The following is a 10,000-nucleotide window of genomic DNA, read 5'->3' as shown; positions in this document are numbered from 1 at the left end:
GATGATGTCATCACGTTTATAGAGGGACTTGAGAATTTACATGTCACTCGTTTTAAAAAAGGGAGCCCAGTTTGTTTTGAGATTTGAGAAAAAGCCTTTTCTGACAAAACTGTTAACTCTGTAATTAATGGTTTTGTGCCTGCCCTCAATCTTTATCGTGGGAATAAGCGCCTTGCGCGTATCATCTGTGTTGTGTATGTGTGTGTGTGTGTATGTATATATACTATATATATATATATATATATACTATATATATATATATATATTTATATATATATTTATTATTTATATATATATGTATATATATACGTATATAATCTATTATATTTACATTTATATGTATACATATATATAATTGTATATTACATTTATTTATATATATGTATGATATATATGTGTGTGTGTGTGTGTGTGTGTAATATAAAATGCTTGCATATATGTATGTATGTATGTAATTTTTCGCGTGCATAGAGGAGCAGTTAATATCCTGTTAGGGATTACTGTATAGGAGTTTGGCCCTATCTGAGAATTTCTTTTAAATTCCTCTCCGTGTAAGACACGCAAGAGTTTTTTTGTATCAGCTCGAGATTGGAATCTCATAAAGATTGTTTAAAGTTTCATCTTTTAACGGATCTCTGCCTTGGCGGATTTATTCTCTGAGGTAAAGCGCAAATTAAACTATCCTATAATTTCAGCCGAAGTGAAAAAGGTCGTGGTTGATGAAGCCAGAGAGTAATTCAGTAAATTTGTAAATGCTGGTTGTTTGATAGAGTCAGAGCAAAGAATTTGGTCTGTCCTTAAAGAGAACTTCGAACTTAAAGACTATATTCCCTTCTTTATGGGCCGCTGAGCTCGACGCTTTGAACTTTACGGAGACACTCGTATTGTTTTAGCGATATTTAGGAGATGATTGTGGGTTTGCTGTCCTGTCCTTTTCAACAGCTCGAATGGGCCCCTCCTCTAACCCCCCCCCCCCCCCCCCCCCCCCCTTCTGTGTTCAAGGAGTAATAAGGACTGAGTTGCTTTTAAAAAGAGGATTAAGGACTCTCTCTCTCTCTCTCTCTCTCTCTCTCTCTCTCTCTCTCTCTCTCTCGAGAGAGAGAGAGAGAGAGAGAGAGAGATATGGATAAGAATTAAAGTAGACATAAGCAAGCACTCTGTGAAATTCATGTAGTGTTACGTAGATTTTTGTCTCATATTGTTGATGTGTTATGCTAAGCTCCTGGGAGTGAGGATGTTACGTCCATTCAAGAGTTAGCTCGGTGCTCCTGTTATGCACTTTGTTGCGGAATTTATTTCCACAGTGATGCTGGTGGATCAGAGGTTTGAAGAACAGGGTTGAGTAGATGCACGAATGAGGAAAAAGAATCTTACTTTCTTATTTCATTGCGTGGGAGATTTTCATTTAGACGGACAAACATAATATTGTGAGCACAGAGAAGTGTTGTTGATAAGCTTTTGTTTTGTTCGATTTGAAAATTTTGGGCTTAAATGTTGAACACCGTTAATACAGATTCGAGTGTTCAGTATAGTGCGTATCTCATTCAATACTTACGGAAATATCAAAGAATGATCCAATTGGGATTTGAATGGGAACTTTAAATGTAACTTTAGTTACAAGTCTTCGCTTCATTGAATTGGGAATAGCAGTTAGCTTCCTATTTTACCAATTTTTGCGTTTCTCGCAGTTCAAGCCACTGGCACAATATCCCACAAGTCCTTTCATTTTCGTCATTAGGGGCCAAGTGAATTGCATTTCATCCACTTTGAAGGCGACTTCTGGTTGGCTCCTCAAAAAATTCTGCTATTATTATTATTATTATTCAGAAGATTAAACCGCACAGGGTTCATTAACTTGAAATTCCAGCATCCAAAGAGTATGATGTTTATTAGAAAGAAGTAACAGAAGGTAATGGAAAATAAAGAAAGAATGTTAAAAAACGAATCAACGAATTAATAGTTAGAGAAAAATGTATGGTAAAAATGAATCAACAAATTAATAGATAAATATAGAGAATTGTAGGTAAATTATTAGAATACGAGAGAGAAAAGAAAATGGTTGTAAAAGACAGAATAAGAACCAGAAATGGATCTTGTCAATCTCGGCATATGTTTGGATGAGGTGTGGCCTCTCTCATTCGGGTCTGCCCCACTTCTCGCGAGATTTGCTGAGAGTTCCAGGAACATTAGAAATAATTCCTGACGGTAATTCCTGCCAACTACGACTTTGGTTACTGGATTTGAGACAAAGCCCTTCCATGACATTTGGGAATTTCTGCCCTAATTAATTTCATCCTCGTCAGAGTTGATTTGATATTTCAACCGAACATGATTCCTATTCGATACAAAACGTAATACTGAATCGTTTTGAGTCTAAAAGAGAGCACGAACGCAGAAAGTAATCGTTCTAATCCAAATTTCATTACTTTGATGATCTCTGCGGTTGCAAAAATCCTCCTGATGGTCATGCCATTATGCAGTCGAAGGCGGTTAGTTATTGATGTTGACATTTTGGATGCGGCTGATTTAAATTAGAGATACCTGTAACAATGGATTGGATGCCAGGCTTACTCTCCTTGCTTTTGGCTCTGCCTTGAACATTTTTTCAGTGTCATGGAATATGTATGTATAATAAGTACACGGTGCTTTTGAGCGATGTAGAAGATTGTTGAGCTTGTTATCAGGTGAGCCTGGATTCATTTTTGCTTAATTTGGTAATAACCTTGCTTTTTTTCCCGAAAATAAGATGTATCAGTATGTAAGTGTCACAGGTGCTGTTGCCATTTTGCTTGCTGCCATGATATGACATAAATTAACTGCCGAGATTAGGGGCTGGGTTAATAATTATTGTTTTAACTAATGGGCATAAGGATGGCCCTTAATAAAACCAATACTGTTTTTCATCTCTCTCAGAAAACGAAATAGGATATTCTTGGTTTTAGTGTATGATAATACTACAGGAAAATAACTTTCAGTTAATTGCATTGATAACACTGTGCTGTGTAATTCATCCATGTTCCCCTGTTTTTCAGCAATGTTCTAATGTTCATTGCCAGGGGCATTTCGGCAGCTTTGTCACTGTGGTTATTAGAATAATCAAATTGTCATCATTGTAAACGTGGTGAATAATAATAGAATGAGGAAATACTGTAAATACTCATAAGAAAATAGTGTGCTTTATGATCTTGTGCCTTCATTTGTTATATATATATATAACAAATGAAGGCACAAGATCATAGAGCACTTCTCTGTGCTCACAATATTATGTTTGTCCGTCCAAATGGAAATATCCCACGCAATGAAATAAAGTAAGTTTCTTTTTCCTCATTCGTGCATCTACTCAACCCTGTTCTTCAAACCTCTGATCCACCAGCATCACTGTGGAAATAAATTCCGCAACAAAGTGCGTAACAGGAAAACAGAGCTAACTCTTAAATGGACGTAACATCCTCACTCCCAGGAGCTTAGCATAACACATCAACAATATGAGACAAAAATCTACGTAACACTACATGAATTTCACAGAGTGCTTGCTTTGTCCACTTTAATTCTTATTCATATTTCTCTCTCTCTCTCTCTCTCTCTCTCTCTCTCTCTCTCTCTCTCAGAGAGAGAGAGAGAGAGATCTTTCTTTACTGAGATGATTTTTTCTCGTGTGAGAGAGAGAGAGAGAGAGAGAGAGAGAGAGAGAGAGAGAGAGAGAGAGAGAGAGAGTCCCTAATCCTCTTTTTAAAAACAACGCAGTCTCTATTACTCCTTGAACACAGAAAGGGGGGGGAGGGGTGAGAGGGCCCATTCGAGCTGTTGAAAAGGACAGGACAGCAAACCCACAATCATCTCCTAAATACCGCTAAAACAATACGAGTGTCTCCGTAAAGTTCAAAGCGTCGAGCTCAGCGGCCCATAAAGAAGGGAAGATAGTCTTTAAGTTCGAAGTTCTCTTTACGGACAGACTATGTTCTTTGCTCTGACTCTATCAAACAACCAGCATTTACAAATTTACTGAATTTCTCTCTGGTTTCATCAACCACGACCTTTTCCACTTCAGCTGAAATTATAGGATATAGTTTAATCTGCGCTTTACCTCAGAGAATAAATCCGCCAAAGCAGAGATCAGTTAAAAGACGAAACTTTAAACAATCTTTATGAGATTTCAGTCTCGAGCTGATACAAAGAACTCTTGCGTGTCTTACATGGAGAGGAATGCAAAAGAAATTCTCAGTCAGGGCCAAACTCCTATACAGTAATCCCTAACTGGATATTAACTGCTCCTCTATGCACGTGAAAATTTACATACATTCGTCATTCATACATATATGCAAACATTTTATATTACACACACACTCACACACACACACACACACACACACATATATATATATATTATATATATATATATATATAGATTATATAAGAAATTATTATAATATATATGTGTGTGTATTTATATATAAATGGTAAATATATACGTGTATATATATATATATATATATATATATATATATATATATATATTATATATATATCATATATTATACACACACATACACCTAAATTAACCATTTCACCAAAAGATATTCTCCAGAGTAAAGCAGCAAAACAGTAACTGTCATACTCATATTTCACCTGATGAATATAAGATGAATCAGGTTGGGCCCAAATGTTGTATAGAGCGATTAACAGCCACACCCTTTTACTTATTTTGTATTTTCATTTTTCATTTTATCTATGTCTTTTCTTACGTCTCTCATCTCTCCAATCCTCCTTCCGGGACGTCATCTATCAAGCCGACCATCCATCCGTCTCTCTCTCTCTTCTCTCTCTCTCTCTACTCCTTCCATCTCATTTCTTTCTTGAGCATTTAACAAACACGCCTCACTTCCTCAGAGAAGACTGGGTAGAGCAATCCTTTCACATACTCCAACTTGGCTTTATTAAAAACTCACTCTTATTTTCAGGCCTCTGGAGAGTTTGTGGTATACCTTCCTGGACCCAGCTGTTCTGTAACTTACTCTTCTTGTGGTTCTGTAATCATCCATTTGATTTGTAGTTATATACCTGTATGATTCAGCCATCTGTTTATTCATACAGTTGTTGTTTTTTTACATACAACTTCCTGATTCAGTCATTTGCTGTTCCATACAATTTTATGATTCAGTCATTTGTTTTTTCATACAGCTGTTTTTTTTTTCATACAACTTTATGATTCAGTTATTTGTTTCATACAATTTTATGATTTAGTCATCTCATCTGTCTTTTCATGCAACTGCCTGATTCGGTCATCAGATGTTTCATGCAGTTGTATGATTCATGCACCTGTTGTTTCATACAACTGTATGAGTCAGTCATCTGTTCTTTCATACAGTTGTATGATTCAGTCATCTGCTGTTTCATACAGGTATATGATTCAGTATTCTGTTGTTTCCACCATATGTAATCGCATGCTTTCCCCCCGCCCCCGCCCCCGCCCCCGTAGCTTCTATTTACTCTCTTGGCTCACTCTTGTCAATATTCTCATCTACTTTCTTCAATTACAAATAGTCATGTTGTTTCTCCAGCGTTTGTAGCTTCTTACTAAAGTCATTAACTCTGTATCAATGGCAAGTATCATCTTATACCCTATCAGCTTATATTTATACCATTCGCAGCCCCTTTATCTGATGCCATAAACCTGTAACATCACGACAGGTACTGCAAAAGAGATATGATTTTGTGTTGTATTGTCTTAACAAGGGCCTGAATCGTTAGGACGCGAAACTAAATCTCCCTAAAAAAATAAATGTTGCATTCGGTACCTATATCTCAAGACAAGCAGGAATTAAATGCAAGTTACCTGTTTGGTGCGTTTTGCACAACATTGCACTTTAAAGGAAGTTACCTGGGTTGTGTGATGTTGCTTATTAACTAATGAACACATCCAATTTGACATATTTTCATGTTAAAGTAAATTCCAGTATCTGGGGAAAAGTAAACGGTTTCTAGTGTTCCAACTCTTTCTCTCTCTCATTCTGTGAGAGGAAGGTCACGTTCTTTCCGTATAATTAGGAACTATTTTCTCTACATAATAAGGAAGGGCCTTCCTTTTCAAGTGCAGAAAATAATCAACAGCCCCTTCCCGTCTCCCATCTCCCCTCTCTCTTTCTTTCTAAGCCATTTTCACTCATAGAAGAATAGAAAAGAAAATAAAGGGCATCAAGAGCCTCTTGCACCTTTCAAGTTAGGATCTCCTTCCTATCCATCATCTCTCAACCTTAAGAACTGATAATAAAAGAAATAGAAAAGTATTTACCTGCCGTGTAAAGGCGAATCTGGCGTAAAATGCGCCTGTGTTTCATTAGCTGTCTGTTGACTTTGTCTTGGGACTGGAGAGGCGGAGGGAGAAACGGACGATTAGCCTGGCACAAAGTTTCTCCAGAGGAGGGCTTCAAGGGTTCTCAAACGAGCCTCGTCGCCCATTCACCCTTTCCCCTCCTCTCCCCTCTCCCCTTCCCCTGTGCCCCATTCCCCTCTGATCGCCGGTTCCTCCTTCTTCTCCTTCTTCTCCTCCTTCTCCCCCTTATAATATGTCTGGGTCTACAGTGGAGGAAGATGTTGATCCAGCTTCTTCTGTTTTTGCTGTCGTTTCAGAGGGTTCTTTTGAGTGGTTCGTCGGGGCACGTTTCCTTGCTTGTCAAGAGTTGCTTCATCTGTTTGGTCTCTCTCTCTCTCTCTCTCTCTCTCTCTCTCTCTCTCTCTCTCTCTGGCTCCTAGGCTCCTGGTCGTATCTTCTTTTCTGGAACCCGTCAAGTGCGCCATTCAAGTCGTTTCTGAATTTGTAAACAAAACCTTTAAGATTGGAGACACCGGCCATTGAGGGTGTCAGAAACCTGAATTGATATTTAGTTCTAGTCGCTGATGGTTTCATCAGATACTAAAATCTGTTTTCTTGAAGTTGTATTCTAACGCAAAATCTGACATTGGGTAGAAGATGCAGCCGAAATAGATAATTCAAGGGCAGTCTATGTCTTGTCAAGAGGCGGCTGCCAACCTTACGTAAATCTGTGTAATAGATATAATTCAATTTCAAAATAAGTTCAGCTAGAACTGAGGTATATTGGGAGGTATGCATACGTTAAGATTCTATGATAATAATTATTTTTCAGTTCTATTTTGGGAAAATCAACTTATTAAAAATAACACGATTATAACTTATTATGCATTCTGAATCTTGTCTTGAATTCTGACCTTATAACTTGCTACGCAGTCATAATACTCTTATCTTGAATTTTGTCCTTTACTGTGGCAATTGTAAGTTGACGTTGTTGGAACTCAATCTTTGCTTTATTTGGAAAGCACCAGGACGGACAACTGGGTTTGCAAGAAGAGGGTGGGTGTTTCCCTTACCCACCCTTCCCCTCTACTTACTCCAACCCCACCTGGGGCGGACAAACCGGTTTGCAGTGTGTGGGTGGCTGTGTCATGTCTCGCTTACTGTCACTCGGGCGAGGACAAACAAGATCCGTTCGGATTATTATTATTATATAAAAAGAGGCGCAGCAAATTGAAAATATTTATATTATTATTTTATTATTATTATTATTATTAATTATTATTATTATTATTATTATATAAAAAAGCGGCACCAATCGAAAATATTTTAGTTCATATTATTATAACAAAAGAAGCTGAAAAAAATACGAGTAGAAACTGCACAAGTGATTAGAAGCCAACCCATTTATGCCGTGGTATAAATAAGGCCGAGATAATGTTCTGCAGCAGAAGATTTTCGGGGAGAGAATTATATTCCGGGTAATGGCCAATGATGATGAAGGAACAAGAGAGAGAGAGAGACTCTCTCTCTCTCCCCGGGGGGGGGAAGGGGGGGGTGTTGTAGCAGCGAGTGTAAAGTCTCAGTGGGTTTCCTATTGGATTTTGTTCGCCCTCTCCCATCGGCTAATGGCATCGCTCCTCATCCCCCCTCCCCCCTCCACAGCCACCCGACCTAATACGACATTACGGCTCCCAGATGAAACAAAGAAAAAAGAGAGAAAAAAAGAAAAAAGCAAATCACCTTTCACCGGTATTCCCACGTCCCTGGGAACTTCGACGGTGGAGCCACCTGTCGAGGGAAACCGCTTTTCTTCTTCTTCCGCTATCCCCCAGTTCCCTTTTGCCCTGGGATCAGGGGAACGAACGGCGAAGAACAACAACACCACCAGAAGCCCCAGTCTTGGCTGGTGGAAGGAAACAACAGCCACTGCAGAGTGGTAGGAGGAACAACGCAGATGCCTTGGAGAACGGCCACCTGGAATTACCTAGATATCTTTTTCTGTGCTTCCTTTTTTTTTTTTTTTCCAGCTGATGGTTTTACATATCTTTTCCACACAGAGGTTAGATATCTCTTCTATGTATAGAGGTCTCTGCTGATTCTGTAAGATTTTTCGTAGTTTTCTAGAAAAAAATAGAAACTATAAGTAGTTTCATGCTGGTGGTTTTAAATGTCTTTTCCGCACAGGTTAGATATCTTATATATATATATATATATCTATTATTATATTATATATATATATATATATGTATATATATATATATATATATATATACATATGTATGTATGTATGTTTATATATATGTATGGTTTATATAATATATATATATATATATATATATATATATATATATATATATATATATATATATACTGATTCGCAGCACAAAAAAAAAAAAAAAAAAGGAGGGCATAGACCTCTCGTACAAGGTTTTGAGTATGTGTTTTTTTAATGGTCCGTACAAAGGGAATGGGGTTTGTTCTGTTACAATTATGAATTCCTTTAAGGAGGGGACAGACTCTGGAACAAGGAATCTGTTGGTACGGGGAAAAAAAAACTTAAAAATATTTCAAAATCTTGTTGTATGAATGAAGATTGATGCAACAATAATAGTAGTGATAACATCCTGGAAGAAGAACCTCTTTGAGGGAAACTTCATTGAAAAAGAATGGCACTGTATGCCAAGTTGAGCTTAAATTTCGCATCTCAACTTAGCGTGCTTCTTCGTTTCAGCAGCGACTGTACACTCAACGGCATACAGTGTGCCGTGCTTTCTACTACTACTTTACTACTACTTACTACACTACTACTACTACTCTACTACTACTACTAACTACTACTACTACGAACTAACTTAATAATAATAATAATAATAATAATAATAATAATAACAACAACGTGGACAGCGAAATATTTCAGTATATTTTTTCAAGCATTTTCTTTTGAGGGAACATTTTAATTTTAAGTGTGTGTGTGTGTATGTATATATATATATATATATTATATATATATATATATATATATTTTACATACATACACACACACACACACACACACACACACATCTAGAAATACATATGCTCTTATAACTACATAAGAAAAAGAAATGAATAATGTCGTGTGTGGTGGGAAAATTTTGTTTGCATTTCATTCCAAGTGCTTTATTCACTTTGTTTGTCCATTAGGTCTCTTCCACAGAGAAGCTAAAATTCCATCAAAATCTTTTTGGATGGTTTTGAAAAAGTATGAGGAAAGGAAATGGAAAAAAAATCCAAAAAAGGGTTTGGTGTGTTTTTTTTTTTTTTTTTTTTTTTTTTTTGCAGTACAGTCTCACTTTTCAGTATATCCATATTGTATTATGGGGATGGATTTAGCAAATATTCAGGGTTTGGAGAGAGAGAGAGAGAGAGAGAGAGAGAGAGAGAGAGAGAGAGAGAGAGAGAGAGAGAGAGAGTATACTTGAACAGTAAACTCTGTTTAATGGAAAAAGTATGATAAGGATAATTGAGTTTGAATTTTTGCTTACAATTTTTATTCCTCATTTTTTTAATGTGATTATTCTTTTATTCTTTCTTTTATTACGTTTAATATCTAATCGCAGTTTGCATTCACTCTTGAATATAATGCTTTCATGCCGTTTATGGGAAAGATGTGTTTTCCCTGAAAGTAAAATTAAATGAATCTTGTTCGCA

This window comes from Macrobrachium nipponense, chromosome 29 (genome assembly GCF_015104395.2).
Source record: "Macrobrachium nipponense isolate FS-2020 chromosome 29, ASM1510439v2, whole genome shotgun sequence".
In the NCBI taxonomy this organism is placed as follows: Eukaryota; Metazoa; Arthropoda; class Malacostraca; order Decapoda; family Palaemonidae; genus Macrobrachium; species Macrobrachium nipponense.
This window is presented reverse-complemented; position numbering follows the sequence as displayed.